The following is a 21,132-nucleotide window of genomic DNA, read 5'->3' as shown; positions in this document are numbered from 1 at the left end:
GTGCAGGGAAACTCCCATTTTTAAAACCATCATATCTCATGAGACTCATTCGCTATCATGAAGACAATGCAGAGAAGACCTAACCTCATAATTCAATCACCTCCCACTGGGTTCCCTACATAACACATGGGAATTGTGGGAGTTACAATTCAAAATGAGATTTGGGTGGAAACACTGCTAACCCATGTCATTCCACCTCTGGTCCCTCCCAAATCCCATGTCCTCATATTTGAAAATCAACCATACTTTGCCAAGAATTCCTCAAAGTCTTAACTCATTCTACCATTAACTCAAAAGTTCACAGTTTACAGTCTCTGTCCAGACAAGGCAAGTCCTTCTGTTTATGAGCCTGTAAAATCAAAAGCACATTAGTTACTTCCTAGATACAATGTGGGTACAGGTATTGGGTAAATATAGCTGTTCCAAATGGGAGAAATTAGCCAAAACAAGGGGGCTACAGGCCCCATGCAAGTCTGAAATCCAGTGGGGCAGTCAAATCTTAAAGCTTCAAAATGATTTCCTTTGACTCCGTCTCATATCCAAGTAACGCTAATGAAAGAGGTGGGTTTCTATGGTCTTGTGCAGCTCCGCTACTGTGGCTTTGCAGTACAGGCCCCCTCCTGGCTGCTTCCATGGGCTGACATTGTGTCTGTGGCTTTTCCAGGTACACAGTGCAACCTGTTGATTAATCTACTATTCTGGCATCTGGAGGAAGGTAGCCCTCTTCTCACAACTCCACTAGGAGGTGCCTCAGTAGGGACTTTGTGTGGGGGCTCTGAACCCACATTGCCCTTCTGCACTGCCCTAGCAGAGGTTCTTCAAGAAGCCCCTGCCCTTGCAACAAAATTCTGCCTCGGCATCTAGGCATTTCGATACATTTTCTGAAATCTGAGCAGAGGTCCCCAAACCTCAGTTTTTGACTTCTGTGCACATATGTGCTCAATGCCATGTGGAAGCTGCCAAGGCTCTGTGTTTCTATCCTTTAAAGCCACAGCCCAAGCTTTACCTTGGACCTTTTTAGTCATGGCTGGAGCAGCTGGGATACAGGACGCCAAGTCCCTAGACTGCACATAGCACAGGGACCCTGGGCCTGGCACATGGAACCATTTTTTCCTTATAAACCTCTGGGCCTGCAATGGGAGAGGCTGCCATGAAGGCCTATGACATGCCCTGCTGACCTTTTCCCTATTTTCTTGGTGATTTAACATACAACTCATCATTACTTATGCAAATTTCTGTAGCCAGCTAAATTTCTCCTCAGAAAATGGGATTTTCTTTTTTATCACACTGTCAGGCTGCAAATTTTCTGAACTTTTCTGCTCTGCTTCCCTTATAAAACTGAATGTATTTAACAGTAGCCAAGTCACCTCTTGAGTGCTTTGCTGCTTAAAAATTTCTTCCACCAGATACCCTAAATCATCTCTCTCAAGTTCAAAGTTCCACAAATCTCTAGGGTAGTGGCAAAATGTTGCCACTTCCTTTACTATAATACAACAAAAGTCACCTTTCTTCTACTTCCCAACAAGTTCTTTATCTCCATTTGATATTATTTCAGCCTGGATTTAATTGACCACATCATTATCAGCATTTTGGTCGAAGTCATTTAACAAGTCTCTAGGGAGTTCCAAACTTTCTCAAATTTTCCTGTCTTCTTCTGAGTCCTCCAAAGTGTTTCTACCTCTGCCTGTTACTCAATTCCAGTCGCTTCCACATAATTGGGTATGTTTTTAGCAGCACCTCACTCCTGGTACCAATTTACTGTATTAGTCCATTTTCTTCCTGCTTATAAAGACATACTTGAGATTGGGTAATTTACATAAGAAAGAGATTTATGGGACTCACAGTTCCACATGTCTAGGGAGGCCTCACAATCATGTTGGAAGGTAAAAGGCACATCTCACATGGAAGCAGATAAGAAAAGAGAGCTTGTGCAGGGAAACTCCCATTTTTAAAACCATCATATCTTGTGAGAATCATTCACTATCACAAGAACAGCACAAGAAAGATCTGCCCCCATAATTCAATCACCTCCTATTGGGTTCCTCCCATGACACATGGGAATTGTGGGAATTACAATTCAAGATGAGATTTGAGTGGGAACACAGCCAAACCATATCAACTAGTACCCCTTAACCTAAAATAAAAGTTGGAAAGAAAAGAAACTGTAAGGTCATTGGAGACTTTGAAGAAAGCAATTTATTTGTGATAATTTGAGCAATATCCTAACCAAAATGGAAATAAATAAGCTTTGGAGGAGCTGACATCAAATGTAGATGGCTATTTTTAAGACCTTTCCTGGAAAAGAGAGCAATGAAAACATAATAAATGATATAAAATGGAAACTCCAGCTTTGTTTTCTCCAGTGTTTTAACATCAAATTTTATTTTTAACTGAACAGTAAATTCAAACCTACTCTACATTTTAGTGGAAATATTAGGTATAATTTTTATTGCTTTTGATGATTGTTTTTATATATTTTGTATGAATTGTTTTTAGTAAGCTTGTTTTAAATAAAAAACAAAAGCTTAATTTACCAAGTAATTTTTTATATATTGTTGGATATTTTTTCTCCCTGAATCATAACTATTTTGAAACATATTATTCATCATACGAACTTCCTTGAATGATTCTACTTTATCAATGTATTATTCTTTTGTGTATCATTTTAATCATTCTGTTTTCTAAAATATAATTTTTACTTTCATCACAGTTTAGAAGCAAAAATAATGATATTTCTTTGTCGTTGCTGTTGCTCTTCTGCCGATTCTTAATATTGGTTTTATGAAAGCATAAAATGCTCTACATTTTTCCTTACTGTATTTAGCTATATAAAATTAAACTATTAAGATAATTATATGTTGAAAGTTAAGAGATGTCATATAACAATTAGTAATTCACTGTATAATTTTGACAAATATGTCTAGTTTGGAAATTTTGAAACAAATATTACCTTAATGTAATACATATTTTTCTTTGTTTATATACCCAGAAACAGCCCATATGACCATCGCAGCACTACACAACAGCAAAGATGCGGAACTAATCCAGGTGTCCATCAACAGTAGATGAGAAAATGTGGTATATATTCACCAAAGAATTTTATGCAGTGATTAAAAATAATGAAATAATGACCTTTACAGCAACACAGTTGCAGCTGGATGTCATCATCCTAAGCAAACTAACAGAAAAACAGAAAGCAAAATACAACATATTGTCATTGATTAGTGGAAGCTAAACATTGGGTACACATAAACATAAAGATGGAAACAATATGGAGATCAATGAATATTGAGTGCTAATTGAAAGTTACATAGCTTGATTTTGTGGTGTGCTATGAAATTTTAACTTTATAAATATTTACGCAAATATGTATATACATACATCTGTGTATATTCATGTATATTTCCAAATATAAATGTACATATACTTAAATGCATAATTTAAGAACCACCAAAAAAATAGCATCTATTTATTTCCAATTTTGTTAAGTTGTATTAAACTCCCTCTATCCCTCATCCACATTTGGTATTTAAAATGTTCTGAGATGTTTTGTTCCAGTCTACTATTACCAGATTATTTTTGAAACTTTAGACTGTGTATCTTGCCTTTTTTGTATTATATATTCACATTCTATTTTTTCATCTATAATCCCATCATATTAAGAATACAAACACATGCACACACGTGTGAATGGGCTTCAATAAGTGCATGGATAAATAGAATTAAAACATAAAAATATAAACTTTATTTCTCAACAGCATCTTCATCAAGGTCAAGATACTGTTGTGAGTGATGATTATAGCCATTTAGTCTAGCCCTAAAGATCTTAGGATCCTGAGAATTTAGCCATGTCAATTCAGTGTTTTTTCCTATTATTAACTGAAAAATGGTGTCCTTTAAAAATGTTTTAAGATTAGAAACAAACAAACAAAAAAAGCCAGAAGTAGCTCGAATCACAACTAAGATGGGTATCTAATGATTTATCATCAAAATTCTCACAAATTACCCTTTTTTGATGAAAGAAATGAACAGAGGCATTGTTGTAGTGGAGAAAGACTCTTGATACAGTTTGGATCTGTATCCCTGCACAAATCTCCTGTTGAATTGCAATCTTCAGTGTTGGAGGTGGAGCCTAGGTGGGAGGTGATTAAATCATGGGGGAGGATTTCCCCTGGGTGCTGCTCTCATTATAGTCAGTGAGTACTCCCAAAATCTAGTTGTTTAAATAAAAGTGAGTAGCAACTTCTTCCTCTCTCTCTTCCTCTTGCTCCGGCCTTGTAAGCTGCATCTGACTTCCCCTTCCTCTTCTGCCATGATTCTAGGTTTGCTGAGGCCTCCCCAGTTATGCTTCCTGTACAGCCTGCAGAAACATGAGTCAATTTTACCTTTTTTCTTTAAAAATTACACAGTGTCAGGTAGTTCTTTACAGCAATGTGAGAATAGCTAATACAACTCTATAGTGAAGATTCCTGGCATTTTTCCTGCTACAGCTTTGGCTAACTTCCTCAAAACACTCTCATAATTAGCAGATGCTATCATTCTTTTGCTGCCTAGCAAGTCAACCAAAATGCCTTGAACATCACAAAAAACTGTTGCCATGACCATTCTCTTCATAGGGTCTGTTTTTGTTACAACTAGACAACCTCTAGATAGCTTTTGCTTTGATTGTCCTGTGTCTTCATAATTGTATGGGTAAAATCATGTTTCATCTCCTGTTACAAATCTTCAAAGAAATGCTTTATAATCTTGATTGCACTTGTTTAAAAATTTCATGGAAAGCTCTGCATTTTCTGCAGTTGATCTGGGTGCAATGGTTTTAGCCCACATTGAGTGGAAAGTGTGCTCAACTTTAATTTTTTTCAGTTGGAATTGTGTATGCTGAACCACCTGAGATGTCTGTGGTGCTGACTTCATTTTCTCCTGTTAAACATTAGTCATCTTCACTTAGGCCATGAACAAGATTAACTTTTCCTTGTGAATTGACGTGGATGACAACATTCTGCAGCTGAAAATTCATGTTTATCATTGTCTCTTCACTTCTTAAAATGAATTATCCATTGGCAAACAAATTGGTGATTTACTTGGAACATTGTCCGCATCAAGTTTTCATAATCAATGATTTCACCATTTCTCTCCTCAAGCTTCACCAAATTGTGACGTTTGTACTTTCTTCAATTGTAACAGAATTCTTGTTGCTTGGGAAGGGGCCTGTTTCAAACGAATGTCTTACCCTTCTTAGTTCTCAAACTAGATCCTGTTTAGACGTGATATAACAAGTTAATACAAGTTTATTTTGGTGTAAAATATTTTTGAAATCCATGCATAGTTTTCTCCTAATGCACACTTTTCATGAAATTTTTGGAAACTTCTTCATATATATGTTTTAGTGTTTGTATATATGATATAAGGATTCCTTCTAGTAATTTGTATATAAACTTTATAATCCTTTTTTGTGACATATTTGCAGAAGAACATTTTCTCTGGAGTTTTACTAACTCTCTTGAAAAAGTAAAAGTCCTCTAATATTACCAGAGTCCAGCATGCTCTACCCAATGGTAGTAACAATTACATGTGGAATAACTACATATCAGATAATGTTCCATGTTTTTTACCTACATTATTATATGCATGCTTTTATAACTTTATGAGTTCTGTATTTCTCCAATTTTGCATATTGGCAAACAGAACCACACAAAGTTGAATAGCTTCCTCTCATTCATACCCCCTTTAAATGCCTCTTAAGCCAAAACATTTTTAACCTCCAAGGTATTCTTCTCTCTGACAACCTTCTTGAATATCTGGTTTTCATACAAGATATATCTGTTTATATTTTCTCATGATTGTAGACCTTAAACCCTCAAAATCATACCTTCTGTTTTAATGTGTGTGTTGTGTATGTGCATGTGTTGGGGGGCGATGCCTTTTTTAATTCATTTGAATTCTGGAACAGAGCTCTTTCACATTTTTACTATGTGCTAGATATTTTTCAGATTGAGAAAACGTCTATGACTGGAGGTTCAGTGTTTTCATTAGTCTAGAGATTGCTGCTGAAAGAAAGAGATTAAGAAAATAATTTTGGCATTGTGGCTTATAACCTGTTAACCCCTATGCTAAAGGGTTTGGAAAACACTTAATCTACAATTTTTACTTTTAAACATTATCTGTAACTGTAATCTTGGAAGGTTTATTTTGTTTGTTTATAAATTCTACATTACTCCTGGGGGAAATGATAACTTTCTCTACGAAAAATCAAATTACAATCAATGAAGGTGAAAGATGCTTACATGCATATTGTCTTCCTAGAATAATGTGAAATCAAGAATTTGTTTTACCTTCATATTACAGAATCATAAACTGATTTAACCCATTATCCAATCTCTAGCATGAAAACCGAGAAAACATATGAACTCTTTAATATAACTGAATCATTTTTAAGGTGAACATGACATTTTTGACATTAGAACTGGACATCATTTTCTTAAGGATTTGCATTACTACAATTAGAGAACATTAAGGCATATGGATGAAGTATGATTTTTATATGTACTTAAATATGTATATAATGTATAATCAAAATCATCTCACTAACATGTAGAAGGTAGAAAAGTGGGAGGAGGTGGATGATAGACAAATCGTGAGAAAAGGAGAATATAAAGATCATAAAAATAGCTTTTTAGTTTGGATTGAAACATGAAATAAATTTTTTTCTTCAATGCAAACTTTTATTTTTTTATAGAAAAGAATGAGAATGACTTGCTCAAATTTTTCACAATATGTTCAGTAGATGTAAGCTTAGAGATGATGTATATGGTATGATTGATTCATTTCACCTAACACCAGAGGCAAAAATAAAGCTGATAATTTTTATACTAATAATAAAATTTTTATTTAGTAGTTCTGAAACACGGGTCTCCTTGTTATCAGTTCAGTGTTTTACATGGGGCTTCACACCACAGATTTCAAATAATTAATAATAGTATTAATAGTAGTGACAATAACAAAATGACATAAAGTAACCCTAAAGAGTGGAAGAAGTCAATCCTGAAAGACTTAAGAAATAAAAATTTTGGCCAGGCGCGGTGGCTCATGCCTATAATCCCAGCACTTTGGGAGGCCAAGAAGGGTGGATTACCTGAAGTCAGAAGTTCGAGACCAGCCTGGCCAATGTGGTGAAACTCCATCTCTACTAAAAATACAAAAATTAACTGGGTGTGGTGGTGCCTGCCTGTGATTCCAGCTACTCGGGAAACTGAAGCAGGAGAATCGCCTGAACCCAGGATGAGGAGGTTGCATTGAGCCGAGATAGCACCATTGCACTCTATCGGGCAACACGAGCAAAACTCAATCTCAAAAAAATAATAAATACATAAAAAAATTTTGAAGTAAGTCTCAAACCAAAGTTCTCTAGATAAATGGGGGTAAGGAAAGGTGGAAAGGAAAGTCCAGCTGGAAGAATGGCCCATGTGCATATAAGAAAGAGAGGCAATGCATGGCCAACTCAGGGAATTAGAATTATCTCTGGATGCTCACAGCTGTTCAGGAAAGTTGTTGTACTGTTTTGAGACCGTGAGAAAGAGGTCAGATTAGGGAAGGTTTGTTTGTCTTGCAGGAGGCTTTGAATTTAAGCATATACAGAGTCAATGAGGGAATTAATGATAAAAATGGAAGGCCATGTGGAGGAAAATACCAATTTTCTGAGCAGTTTTGTTTTGTGTTTGTATGTGTTTGTTTTAAAATTTAAAATAACTTGCCTTTTTTCTATTTACCATCTGTGGAAACTTAGGCAAGTATATATTCCCTCAATTTTTATTTCTTCCTTGTAAAATGCAGAAAATATTATATATCTTAAGGTATTAGGAAGAAGACTTATTCTAATATTATTTTTGAATACAGCAGAGTGGATGCTATGCACAAAAGTAATCTGCTTAAGAAATAGTTAATTGCTAAATGCTATGTTCTCTCTACAAAGCTTATATCCGTAGCAATCCTATAAAATAGGCCCTATTGTTTTCAACTTGCATATAAAGAGACTGAAATTAGGAAGTTTAATTCTCTCAAACCATAGAACCAATATGCAATTGGTGAAGCTAATATTTGAACACAGGAATTTGACTCTTGACATTGTGCTCCACTACCTCTATTGATTGAACAGAATTTGAAGATTATACTCTGGAGGGATTATATGGGAAACAGAAACAGCTTTTTATGGATGACTGCAATCCCTAAGATAAAAGATAATGCTCATCTTAATAATAGCAGTAATATTGGGGGTGATTTGGCTTTTCTATCTTTAGTGAGCACCTTTGCCTGTAAAGGGACTTACTTGGGGTTTGAGGGGTTAGAAGATTAACTTTGGTGTTTGAAGTCACAAGATTAAAAGTAATTAAATTACCTTGGTAGTTGACTCCTTTACTCCTGGTGGAAGGTGTAATGATAATACAATCTCATCTAAGTTAAAAGGGGGAAGGAAGGTTCCAATAAAGTCGGTCATAAAGATCAGGGAAGCCTAAAAGGAGTGAAAGCTAATGTCCCCTCCCTGGGTGAATGTCTACTTATAAGGCAGATTTGTGAATCTGAGCTCCAGACCTATGTAAGAAGGGAAATACAGAGTATTGGAGAGAAACAGCAGGGCAGAAAGAAGAATACTAGTGAAAAGCATATATCCTCATAGTTGGCTTGAAAATGTGCATGTATTTTGCACTAGTTAATTGAACAATAAAGAAGGTGGATGGATTACATATCTTGATGGTGTACCACTTTGTGATTATCAGCATTGAACTCAGAGATGAGAATGGAGGAAAGCCTAGGGGAGCTGTGTTAGGAGGAGATCAAGCCAAGCAAATCTGCTACAAAAGGTCACAAACTCAAGAGTGTATTCTTCTGCTGGACTCTAAACATCTTAAAATACTCCCCACTACAATGCCATCCTTTAAATATTTGACACACAAAGCATATTGTTGGCCATTGGTGTACACCAGAAAACAAGCAACAAGCAAAATGTATGTTACATAGGAAGCTGCGTATATAATGTATTCTGTAAATTTTCACCTATTCTTAGATTGACACAGAAAAGGGGAGAAAGGAGGAATGAAATAGCAGACTCCATCAGGATCATACACATATACAACCTTGATCACAGACACGCACACACCCACACAGAGCAGTGGGCTATGGAAAATAAAGGGAATATGTGCACGCACCTGGAATTTTAAATTGAACAAGTTTTTTTTTTTTTTTTTTTTGCAAAGAAAGCCTCCTGACTCCTTAAAAAGTGACAACAAATAGAGATTCACAAAACATCACCCAAAGAAATGTCAGCAAAAATGTTTCATACTTTCACACGAGATACAGATCAAAATCATTTAATCAAGATTATTCAGGAACTGGACTGCATCTTCAAGAATGTACTGTTTTCAGAGTTTTGTCAAGGATGTTGTAGGATGATAGAATGGCATTGTTTACAGCAAGTCCTTTCTTTTTCCTGGAGATAGTTAAAAGTGAAAGTGAGAGCCCTCATGAATCTGCCGTTGGTAATTTCAAGAACACTTAGGTTCTCTCTTCAATTTTCCTTTATGTTTTGACCATGAAAGTAGGTGTTCTGTGTTCTAGGGGCACGATTTCTGTAGGATGGATTTTTGTTTTTTTCTGTAGCTTTTGGCATACCTACAGCTGCCAGCTTCCCCCTGAAAGCCTAGTTTAGCATAACTTAGTTACTTTCCCATCTGTTCTTCTACTTTTTTTTTATATTCTGCATTGCATTGTGGGGAAAAGGCTGGCAAGGCCACTATACACAAGATCTTAAGAAAACAGATTATCTATGACTTTGTACCTAGTAAACTTTCTTTTACATTCTTGGTTCTTAAGAATTTCGACTGTATATATATAAACAGCAAGAAATAAAGGTTGCAAAGTGTGAAGAATTATACAAAATAATTTCCTATTTGTGGACTCTGAATTCAACAAATTTTGAGCCAACAATGAAATAAAAGATTCCTCAACCTCTCCTCTTTGCTTAATTGCCAATTGTAGGTTATAGTAGCAAAAGCAGAAAAAATACCCATTGGTGATTATACATCTCAAAAAGTTGACAAAATTCTCTGCAGAAATTAGATTACATTTTGACATGTTTTGAACCCCAGTGCAATTGTAGAGCTTTACTGATCTTTATTTACTTAAAAATCTTTTCCTACCTACTCATAAGTTATTTTTTAATGTTCTGTTTTATACTAGAACTGGCATCATGTATCATTTGATGTGCCAGCTACTAATTAACTGAGTAAGTAAAATTTGAGTTTTCAGTGATTAAAAGGCCTAACACTTTATTCAAGTTGTATTTGCTATTTTAATTTTTTTCTTTGATTTAAAATGCAGCTGGCAGTGGTGATTCTTGAACACAAATTTTCCTCATGACCTTGAAAGAGCTGTATTTCCTTATGAGGTTTATAGCCACCTAGAGACTTCAATACCTGTAATTCCTAAGTTTAAGAATTCTGTAGTTTATTAAAAAGATCTTACATTGCTAAGCTATGCTCAGGCCAAAAGAATGAGGACCATATTCAGGAATGTACATTCTCTGCTGCATCTCATTGCAAACTTAACTTTCGAATTATTCTCACCTTCAATGTGATTATTGACTGAATTATGCTGTTCTGTCAAAGGCCAATCCCTACCATACTCCAGTGGGAAACAAGACTTCATCATTTAGTTAATTACATTTGTCCTATTAAGCCTGAAATTCCCATTGACTCTCCAAGTTCTCAATTTCTGTTGCTCATAGGTGAGTTTATTGATGGAACTTACTGCACACTGCAATCCTCACTGCAGTGCACACTGTAATTCAATTGTCTCTAATAAAAAAAATTCTTCAGCTTTGCAGAATTACAGAGGTCGAAAGTTACAAACATGTTCCTGCTATTTCTGCATTTCTATATGTTAGTTTGTAATCTGTGCCTCAGAAAATGTCTGTCATGAAATTTGCTTTTCTTCAAAGTAAAGAGTAGTTTATATGACTTAGGTATTTACAAATTGCTCACACATATATATCATTATTCAGTCCTCTAAGTATCATCATCATCCCAAATCTACAGAGGAAGAAATGAAGACCCAGAAAGTGAGAGGACCAAAGGTTCTCCACCTACAAATGTGACCCCCAAATACAAACCCTGATGCCCTATTTCACAAGTTTTGTTTTTTTGTTGATAGGCATTTTGAGAACACAAACATTAGAGGCAGAGTTCTAACATGTGAATCCTGGCTCTGGCCACGTAATAGTTGTGTAACCTTAGTGAAGTTGCTTGCTATCTTTGTGCCTTATCCTCGTCTATAATGTTAAGAATGAGAACATTGTCATTGTAACTCCATATAGAGTTGTTGTCAATACATGGTAACAGCCTAGCCATGTAGAATACTATGATGACATTTAATTTTTAAAATATCCTCATCGTTATGCAGGACAATTCTCATGTGACCTTAGACTTACCTAGTTTTCTCACTTTATTGCTTGTAGTTCTCAAGAATAACTGTAGAATGTGCGGGAATGCAGCCTCCTGACATAGGGAGGAACTGCCTGCAACAGCCCCGGTCTTGCTACCGTCTCTTCTAAGGACTGTAACATCTGGAGTTAGGGAAGAAAGCCTGGGCTTTGGGCTTTGTTCCTTAGAACCAGGACGTCTTTCAAAGTTTTACTGAGCCAGTCACATGGTTCCTGAAGATGACAACTGAGTAGGCTGTCTTTTGGGGTTCTCCAGCTGTGGTGCAAATGGGGTTCACCCAGTCAAGACTCCCTCTGCCTTGAGAGTTTTCTTGAGTCTTGGGAGACCAGCTCACAATGAATATGAGACTTCTTTTGTCCCTTGCTTCCTATCTGTAACTAATACAACCACTTAGCATAACTTGTTGTGTGTATGTTCTGTTTCACCAGCCTCAAACAAAGAGTTAACCAGTGCATGGTGGACAGAAACAATAGCCCAGGATACTGTAGGCATGAGTGTATATGGACTTCTGTTTCTGGTGGTTGGGACAGTGATAATCTTTGCTATTCTCCAAGCAGTGGGAGTCTTCTCTTGGGATTGGAAATTAGCAAACCTACTTTGCACATTAATTACTGATTTTAATGAGACTTTTTTTCAGACATCTTTATCTCTTGCTCCAACATCAAGTGGCTACTTTCCCTGATATGAAACTCTCATGCTGTGAACACTTCTTCATCATCATTTTCAAAAATGTTCCTTGCGTCTCCCACATGTTGGAAAAACTTTTCTGCATCCCACTTTTTTTTCTTCTTTAGTCCTTATTAGAGAGAAGCAACTCATCTCTTAGTATCTTTAAAAGAAAGAGTGCTTGAGAAATAAAAGCACTGAGAACATAATACAGATGAAAATGCCATTGTTAATAGTTTGCCTGGCTATAGAATATGTGGCTACATTTGCTGAACTATAGAAGTGTAGCCCGCACTGTCTTTGAGATTACATTTTTTCAATAAATATCCACTGCCATTCTGAGCACCAAACTTTTCTAAGTGACTTGTCACCAATATCCAAATACGTAAAGGATGCTTGGTGGGCCTTTTATCATTCATTGTGCTAGACACATTTGGGGCCATGACAATCTATCATTTTATGACTTTCAATCTGGGGAAATTGTTTTTTTTTTTTCTATAATTTCTTCAGTTCCATTTTCTCTTCTTTATATTGATAAATGTCAATTTAGATAATATGCTTTTTGGGTCTATGTTCTAAATTTCCTATTTTTGTTGTCCTATTTTCTACTTCTTTGTTTTTGTTTTTTACCTTCTATGTGATTTCAATTTATCATCTTTCTTTATGTTTTATTAATTTAAAAATTCTCCTATTATGCATATCCAAGAGCTTTTTAAGGTTACTGAATGTGTTTTTTTGTTTGCTTTGTTTCTATTTTTATTTTATTTATTTATTTATTTTGATTTGGAGTCTCACTCTGTCTCCCAGGCTGGCATGTAATGGCATGATCTCAGCTCATTACAACCTTTGTCTCCCGGGTTCAGGTAATTCTCCTGCCTCAGCCTGCCCAGTAGCTGGGAAAACAGGCATGTGCCAGCATGCCTGGCTAATTTTTTGCTTTTTTGTATTTTTTGTAAAGATGAGGTTTTACCATGTTGGCCAGGCTGGTCTTGAACTTCTGACCTCAAATGATCTGCCCACCTCAGCATCCCGAAGTGCTAGGATTACAGGCATGAGCCAGGGTGCTGAGCCTGTTTCTATTTTTAATTCTCCTTTTCTTTTTTCAGGGTTGTAATAATTTTTCTTAGCTCCTTAAAGACTTTACTAAGAACTTATTTTTAATTTTTATATCTATTGTTTCTCTTTCCTCTGAGATTTTTTTATTATTTATTTATATATTTATGTGTATTTAGGTCACTCAGGTGTATTAATAGTTATATTGCTTTCTTTTCTTTTATGTGTGTATTTAAAATTTTGTTTTGCATTGTTTTGTTTGTTCATCTGATATCTTTTGATTCAACTTATATTACATATTAGAAGACAATATTAACTCCAATCTCTGTGTTCATGTGTAGGTTTTGTTAGCTGGTGTACTTCAATTTAAAGGAAGTTTAATGATTTTCTTTTGGGAGTTTGTCAACCTTCACTATATGTCTGTAGTTTATTGGAACTGAAGATCTCACCAGAGCAGACTCACCTAATTCCCTGAGTATTCTGGCAATAGGGAAGTGATTCGGGGAAATCCTATTATTCAGTATAGGATTTCCATTATTTTCCTGATTTTATTTATGATATCACCAACTTTAAATATGCCTGGTATCTCCTAACCTAATTATTGGTTTTTCAATATCTCCAGAGAGTAAGCTTGTTTTTAGCCCCATCTGCACCACCAAATTCAGTTAAATGGAACCTTCAGTTCCCATATACTTCTGGAGTGAGTTGATCCCAATCAGCCTTGTTCCAGCTGAGTCAGCTTATATTTTAGGAACCTCTGCACAAAGCCAGTTGTCATTGACTTATCTGCATTTCAGCTTGCAAAACGTGTTACTTCCTTATGTTTTTCAGTCTTTTTTGTCCTTGTTTCTTTACGCCTTCATTTATCTGCTTACAATGATTTTTAATGAGAATCACAAGATGTAACCATGAGCAGTCAGTCACAAAATTTGACAATATTTTTCCATGTAAGAGAATGAGAACCAGTTATGGAAATTAGAAATCTACACCTACCTTTCAGATGGTGTTCTTCAAAACTAGACACCTACAAGCTCTTTACATCTAATTGTAAGCATTAAAAATCTCCATTCCTACAAATTCCTAATCACTGAAGTGATTGCTAGAGTAGCTGCCAAAAGAAAATTATCACGAAATCAGTAAAACATTGATTTGGTCATTAAATGGTGAGAAACATTACTAATGAATATTTCCCCAAAATGCATGAACTACAATGTTCTTCACATGGTAATGAAGACAGACCAGTCACTAGCAGTGACTGTTAGCCCCTTCATAAATTCACTTATAAGCTGTTACATCATGAAAGGAGGATCGTACATAGAGATTAAAGCATCTCTCTCAGCTGTTTATTAGACCGTCATTTTTCTGATAATGAAAATGAGGCATATGATGACATAAAATGAGGCATATGATAGTTTATGAAAGTTGACTAAGATGATATGTGTGAACAAACCGAAAGTTGTACACGTAAGGCACTTAAACCTCATGGTGCAATGACCCAGCTCTGTGCCCCTTGTCCTTCTTGATTTCTTGTTCTCCAGCAATGTGTATAAAGCAGTGTACTTCCCTTGAAACAACAGTCTCCTGGCCTGACTTCAATATTAAATCTCACTCTGTGTATCTCTTCATGGTATTGAACTAACTAGCAAGGCGGCAAGAGAAAATGACAATTTCATACAAAACTCAACGTGTTGAGATAAAGTGCCTGTCAGAATCTCATTCCCTAAGGGAAGAGCAAAGCCTGCACATCAGAAAATGAGCAGCATGACATGCCGTGCTCTGCTGTGAACTGGAAGGAGCTGGGCCAGCTTCTGCCCCCAGGTGTTCATTCACAAGGCTCAAGGCCAAACATGTGAGTCAGGCAGGGGATGGCAATCCATCAAGGCCCAGCCAGCACCCTGTCGAGCTTGGTTATGGTAATTAAATGAATCTGTCTTAATATTTTTATGGATAAAATAAGAAGATAATTATTTATCAAATTTTTGTACTACAGCATACTACTCAGTCTAGAAATAGATCTTAATGTTTCGCATGACATGAATGAGATTGAAAAGTGATTTGAAAAATGAAACCTTTTAATCATGGAAGCTAATTATCTTGCAGTTTCTTTTCTGTTCTCCTGGATTTCTCTCATGTCACCCCCACTCCCAATTTCCTAGTCTTTCCTTTGCTCTAAACCTCCCACCTTCACCCACTCAAATCTGGCTTTCCAGTCATCTTTTGGGAGCACAGAACAGCCATGTGTGACAGTTTGCAACTACTTTAATTCAGATTTTTCTCCTTTCATGTATTAGATAAAAATTCATGCATCAGGACAAACATAATGCAAACTTTCTGTTATCTTTTCTGGCTTCTTAGATCCGTGGTATAATTAAATTATACCAGGAAATGGACAGTAGAGAGGCTTCAGGAGAGATACCAGTGTTTTTTTCTTTTTTTTTAAATCAATTATATTCCTTTTTCCTTTTTAGAGGAAGCCAGCAGCTGGAGTCAGGATCCAATCATATCCACAACACTCATTCCTTCAATGATTCACTTATTCATCCCCTATTAGATGTCAAGTTCTGTGGTTGGCCCTGAGACCAATAATCATAAGATAATTTTTTTCTGATTTCAAAGAGCTTATAGGTAGAATCGAGATTCAAATGCATGAATTTGGAGTATTATAGTGCTCCAAAAATTCCAGTATAGGATTCTATATGTACTACTACTACTACTAATAATAAAACATTTGATTGCTGGGTTCAGAGAAGGTTAAAAAAGGAGATCAGGTCTGATAAGAATCTTTACATGAAAGTAGAGGCTCTCCAGATGGATCCAGGCAGAAGCAGGAAAACTGTAAAGTTTGTAAATGTGAAAAAACTTTGTTCATTAGAACAAAAGTACCAAAACCAAAATGAAAAACTGCATTTAAAGAATTCTGGAAGTTTTTGTTTGTCCCTATTTATGAAAAGCCCAAAAGACAACCTAATAGTTGTTAAGTTCGTCTATGCCAAAGTATAGAATTCAAAATTTAAGGAGCATGATAAGGGCTTTTTGCAGATAAGTGTCCTGCTAAATTGCATTTTTGAAAGAAAAATTTCTCTTTTTAACTTTTATAAGTTTAGGTGTACATGTGCAAGTTTGTTACATAGGTAAACTTCTGTCATGGGGTTTGTTGTACAGATTATTTTATCACCCAGGTATTAAGCCCAGTACCTACTAGTTATTGTTCCTAATCCTCTCCCTTCCCCCACCCTCCATCCTCCCATAGGCTTGCTGACTGAATTACATTTTAGAAATGTTACCCTAACTACAGTGTGGCAGCCATATGGAAATACCTTAAGCGGGCACACTCATTTGTCAGCTACCACAATAAATCAGGAACTGAAGTGAGGTTGTCAGGGAAGATACCAAATAGAGGTCATTCTTACAGATAATATGAGAGTATAGACATAAAATGGAAATGAAAGAGTTGGAAGAGTAAAGGATTATTTTGAGGCTCATGGGTAATATTAGAAGCACAAACAGAACAAGGAAAATTGGTGACTTCTGTTGTTAGTTTTGGGTGTGCTTTGTTAGGTAGCATTTCACTGTTTACTTATTTCCATCCTCTTGCAGATACCAAAGAGATTTGAGCATGGTAGTTGAAATTCTGGTTCTACCTGCTTGAAGCTGTGTTATTTAGAGCCAGTCAGTTAATACCTTTGTGCTACAAATTATTCACATATAAAATGGGATCAATTTCAGTATTTAACTTACAGGTTTGTGTATAGTTTATTACCAGGCTTGGCATACAGTAAGCACCGACAGTGTTTATTGTTGCTGTTGTGTTGATGTGATACTTATCACCATCATCACTATGTTTGGGTGGCAGCAGGGGGAAGATATTAAAGTAATGGCAAAATAATTTACCATAATTTACCATTCTAATGTTTCAGTTGCTATCTGTTTTAAACTCACCATATCATAGCTCAAGATTAACTTCCATAAACTATATCCCTACAAAATAAATCCATTATGCCTCATCAGCTCTATTTCCTCAAACTTTAATCAATTACATAGACTTTCCTTGCCTAAAATTCTAGAATAACCAAATTTTTATCGACTTCTCTTCTACTGCTTGTCTTTATAAATTACATTCTTCCTGGTGACAATGAAATGATGCTTTCTCTAAAGGTACATTTTGTGTTATCCACTCAAATATTTCCATGATTTATGATAGATATTTAGCCTCATGTTTTTCAAGGATTTTATATTTCCAATTTTTATCACATGGCATCATATACTAATATGAAGTTATAAACGTACATATATCATTTAACTCCTCCTAGTTTCTTGAGGTGGTTATGCCTTAGGATCTTTTTTTTTTCCATCATTAAATGCACTAAACAAAGTACATTCTTCATAATACAGGTTTAATGAACATATTGAAAAAAATAAAGGTGTTAATGAGGGGATTGAGCACTCAATTCTAACAAAAATTAATACACATTATAAGACTTTTAAAGCAGTTTGAATCAAGCATTTTTGGTTTCGTTCCTTAGTGTTTAGAAAAGCAAGGTTAAGGTATCCAGTATCGAAATGAGGTCTCTATGTCTTCCAAACATGCTTTAAAATTTTTTCTTCCTGGTTTTAGGTGTTAGGGAAAAGCAAAAGATAGTATTCTGCATTATATAATTTTGTTTATGATTTTAACCATTGAACAGAAAATAGTTTAATCAACACAAATGCTTAGAAAAAAATTTTCTACCTACATAGAAAAGTAAAGAGATAAAGAGTTTAAAAATAAAAGTAAAGAGAAAAAAACCTAGAAAACGGGTCAGAATTGGGATAAGAATTCTAAGAAATTGGGAAGATTAAAGAAAAAATAGAATTAGTCACCAGAAAAAGAATGCTAGAGATTGATTCAAGAGAATTATGTAAAAACACTCATGCGATGGTAATGGAATAATAGCCTACTTTTACTCATACATGGTTGCTCCCATTTTATAAACAATGATGCCTGAGGACCCTGTTCTTCATTAACCTGTCTAACCTTGATATGTAGAAGTAGTTTAATGTTTTTTTTCTAATGCCATTAGTAAGCAGAAGTAATTTCAATTCATAAAACTAGGGCAGGAAGCAATTGACCCAATCAGACAGTTGCATTCCCTGATGCCATTTTTTAATTAGAAGTTTGTAACTTTTTTTTCTAGTTCTGAATTTCACAGATCTCTTAAATTTAAAAAGTCTGGTTATCTTACAAAATTAAAATTCTGTGAGCCCCATGTCATGTGACAACTCTGAAAATGCAGCTCTACTGTTTAAACTAGAGTGTTTGATTGCACCAAAAATGGCATCAGATTTTTCCCCAGATTTGCATGGATGACTCTTGGCAGGTAAATTTTTACAATGCCACGTTTGATTTGTTTCTTTTCCTCTTGACTGTTATTTTTTGGATTCAGGGTATGTAATTCTATTCTGAAAATATTAGTATATATCTACCAAGAAACAGAATAAGTTGTACTTTAAATATTAGTCGTGTTACTTTATTGGAAACCACAAGTCTCAAGGACATAAATGTCTGAATAAAGAGAAGGAGAAAGAGGAAAAGCAGGAGGGGAAGGAGAAAGAGAGGAAGAATGGTCTGCAAGCCTGAGATATCTTTGGAATATGTGAGAAACAAAATGGAAGGAAGGAAAGAAAAGGGAGGAAAGAGAAAGTAATATAAAGGGTCCTTCAGTGGTGTTCTTCATTTTGGCCTCAGGAAACCTAAGACAAAGTTAAATTAGAGAGTAAAAATAGCAGTATAAGTGACAGAATTTTTCCACTTCATTTTCCACATTGTGGCCCTGACTGCTATTGTCTATATTTCAAGCTACTAATAATAATACTAAGTGAAAGTCTTTGAAAAATGTCTTTCTTTCTCCAGTGCAGTGAAAATAAATTGAAGCAAATGTCTCAATTAAGGGGAGCTCGTAGTAATCACCAGTTTAAGGATAAATATTCTTCAGGAAATATGTTAATCAGATAACTTTTCAGTCAGCAATAGTTCTAGAAGTATTTGTGTAAAAACTCAGGATACCTTGGTCATTTAGTGGATAATCCTAATCAATTTAAATTCAACTAATGCCTTGTCCTGAGCAGAAGAACCAGCCAAATAGAAAAGAAGGCAATTATCTTTTTCTCCTGCTTTCTAGTCAACTTTTTTTGTTTCCAGAATTCTCCATATTGGTAAGTGGTCCTATAAACCTTAATTCACAAAAACTTAAAATATGATGTTCATTCTTGTTTTCTTCCTCACCAGAATCTGATGTCACCACTTTTGATACATTTATCTTTATTCAACACATATTTGGATATTTACTATTTGACGCATAATATTCTAGGAACTCATGAATTACTGGTAAATCAAAGCCTAGTACTCATCAGCATTTTTAAAAACATCCCTCTTCCGTTCTGCAAACAAATAAATAGTAGATGCCAGGTGTCAGTATGTTATAATACATTGGCCACATCTAGCATGCTGCCTGCTTCTGTGTGGCCAGCAAGTAAGAATGGTTTCTACATTTTTAATGTTTGGAACAAATGAAAAGAAAAATAATAATCATGTGACAAATGAAAATAATTTTGTGTGCCATATGAAATTCTAATTTTACATTTCATGACAAAGTTTTATTGGAACAAACTAAAGCTCATTCATTTATATTCTGTCTACATTGTCAGCTATAGAGGCACAGTTAAGTCATCGGGACAGATGGCCCACAAAGACTAAAATATGTACTGCGTGGCACTTTATGAAAAAAAAATTTGCTGACTCTGGGGATAGGCCCTTAATATATTTGTCTGCAGTATTGATTACTGTTATTACTGACATCCCTGCTCCCTCTCACTTTTCTCCTCAAATCCATCCTCTGCAGAGCTAGAAAAGAGATCTATCTAAAATGAAAATTTAACCTTGTTCCTCCCTTAATTAAAACCCTTCATTGGCTCTCCACTAACTACAGGGAAGTCCAAGCTTTGTAAACCATTCATGACTCAGGTGTATGCTTGCTCAGACACTTCCTTCACCACACCATGAGCAGTGAGACAGTCCTATGAGGGAAAAAGAACAGTCAGAGTTGCTCTCTAGAATTAAGTACTTTAAAGAAAAAAAAAAAAGACAGAAAGTGATGACTTAAAAAATTAGGGGCCACAGCTGAGAGAGAACCCCTGATGTTGTAGGAATGATCTCCTTGCTTTTTTGCATCGTGTAGTAGAGGGTAGCTGAGCTAGCACCAACTTTACTGATACCGGTAATTAGAAGTGAGAATAGGCCAGGTGCAGTGGCTCACATCTGTAATCCCAGCACTTTGCAAGGCTGAGGTGGGGAGATCATGAGGTCAAGAGATCGAGACCATCCTGGCCAACATGATGAAACCCCATCTCTACTAAAAATACAAACAATTAGCTGGGTGTGGTGGTGCATGCCTGTAGTCCCAGCTATTCAGGAGACTGAGTCAGGAGAATCACTTGAACCTGGGAGGTGGAGGTTGCAGTGAGCTGAGATCATGCTACTATACTCCAGCCTGGGTGACAGTGGAACTCCAACTCAAAAATGAAAATAAAATAATGTATAAAAATAAAAGAGGTGGGAATAATACTGTCAATATGGACATCCACAACATCCAACAACAAATGAAACTACACTTGTGCAAGAACTATGCAGATGTCGGAAATCAAATTGCAGAGACATATATAAGCAAACAAGAATGTCATTAGCCTAACAGAAGTCTACTGATGATATAAGCTCAGAGACCCATAGAAATGTGGAGAAGAGACTCCCTAATCAACAGATAAAGTGCTAAGGAAGACTTCCTGTAAGAACAGACTGCAAAAGAATTAGATAGGAGTTAGCCAGCAAACTCCAAGCTGAAGACACAGTATTTGTGAAGGCTTGGTAGCAGAAAGAAATGTAATATAA

Source organism: Aotus nancymaae, unplaced genomic scaffold (assembly GCF_030222135.1).
Source record: "Aotus nancymaae isolate 86718 unplaced genomic scaffold, 86718_ANA_hifiasm-v0.15.2.pri h1tg000006l, whole genome shotgun sequence".
Lineage (NCBI taxonomy): Eukaryota > Metazoa > Chordata > Mammalia > Primates > Aotidae > Aotus > Aotus nancymaae.
Note: the sequence above shows the minus strand (reverse complement) of the source record.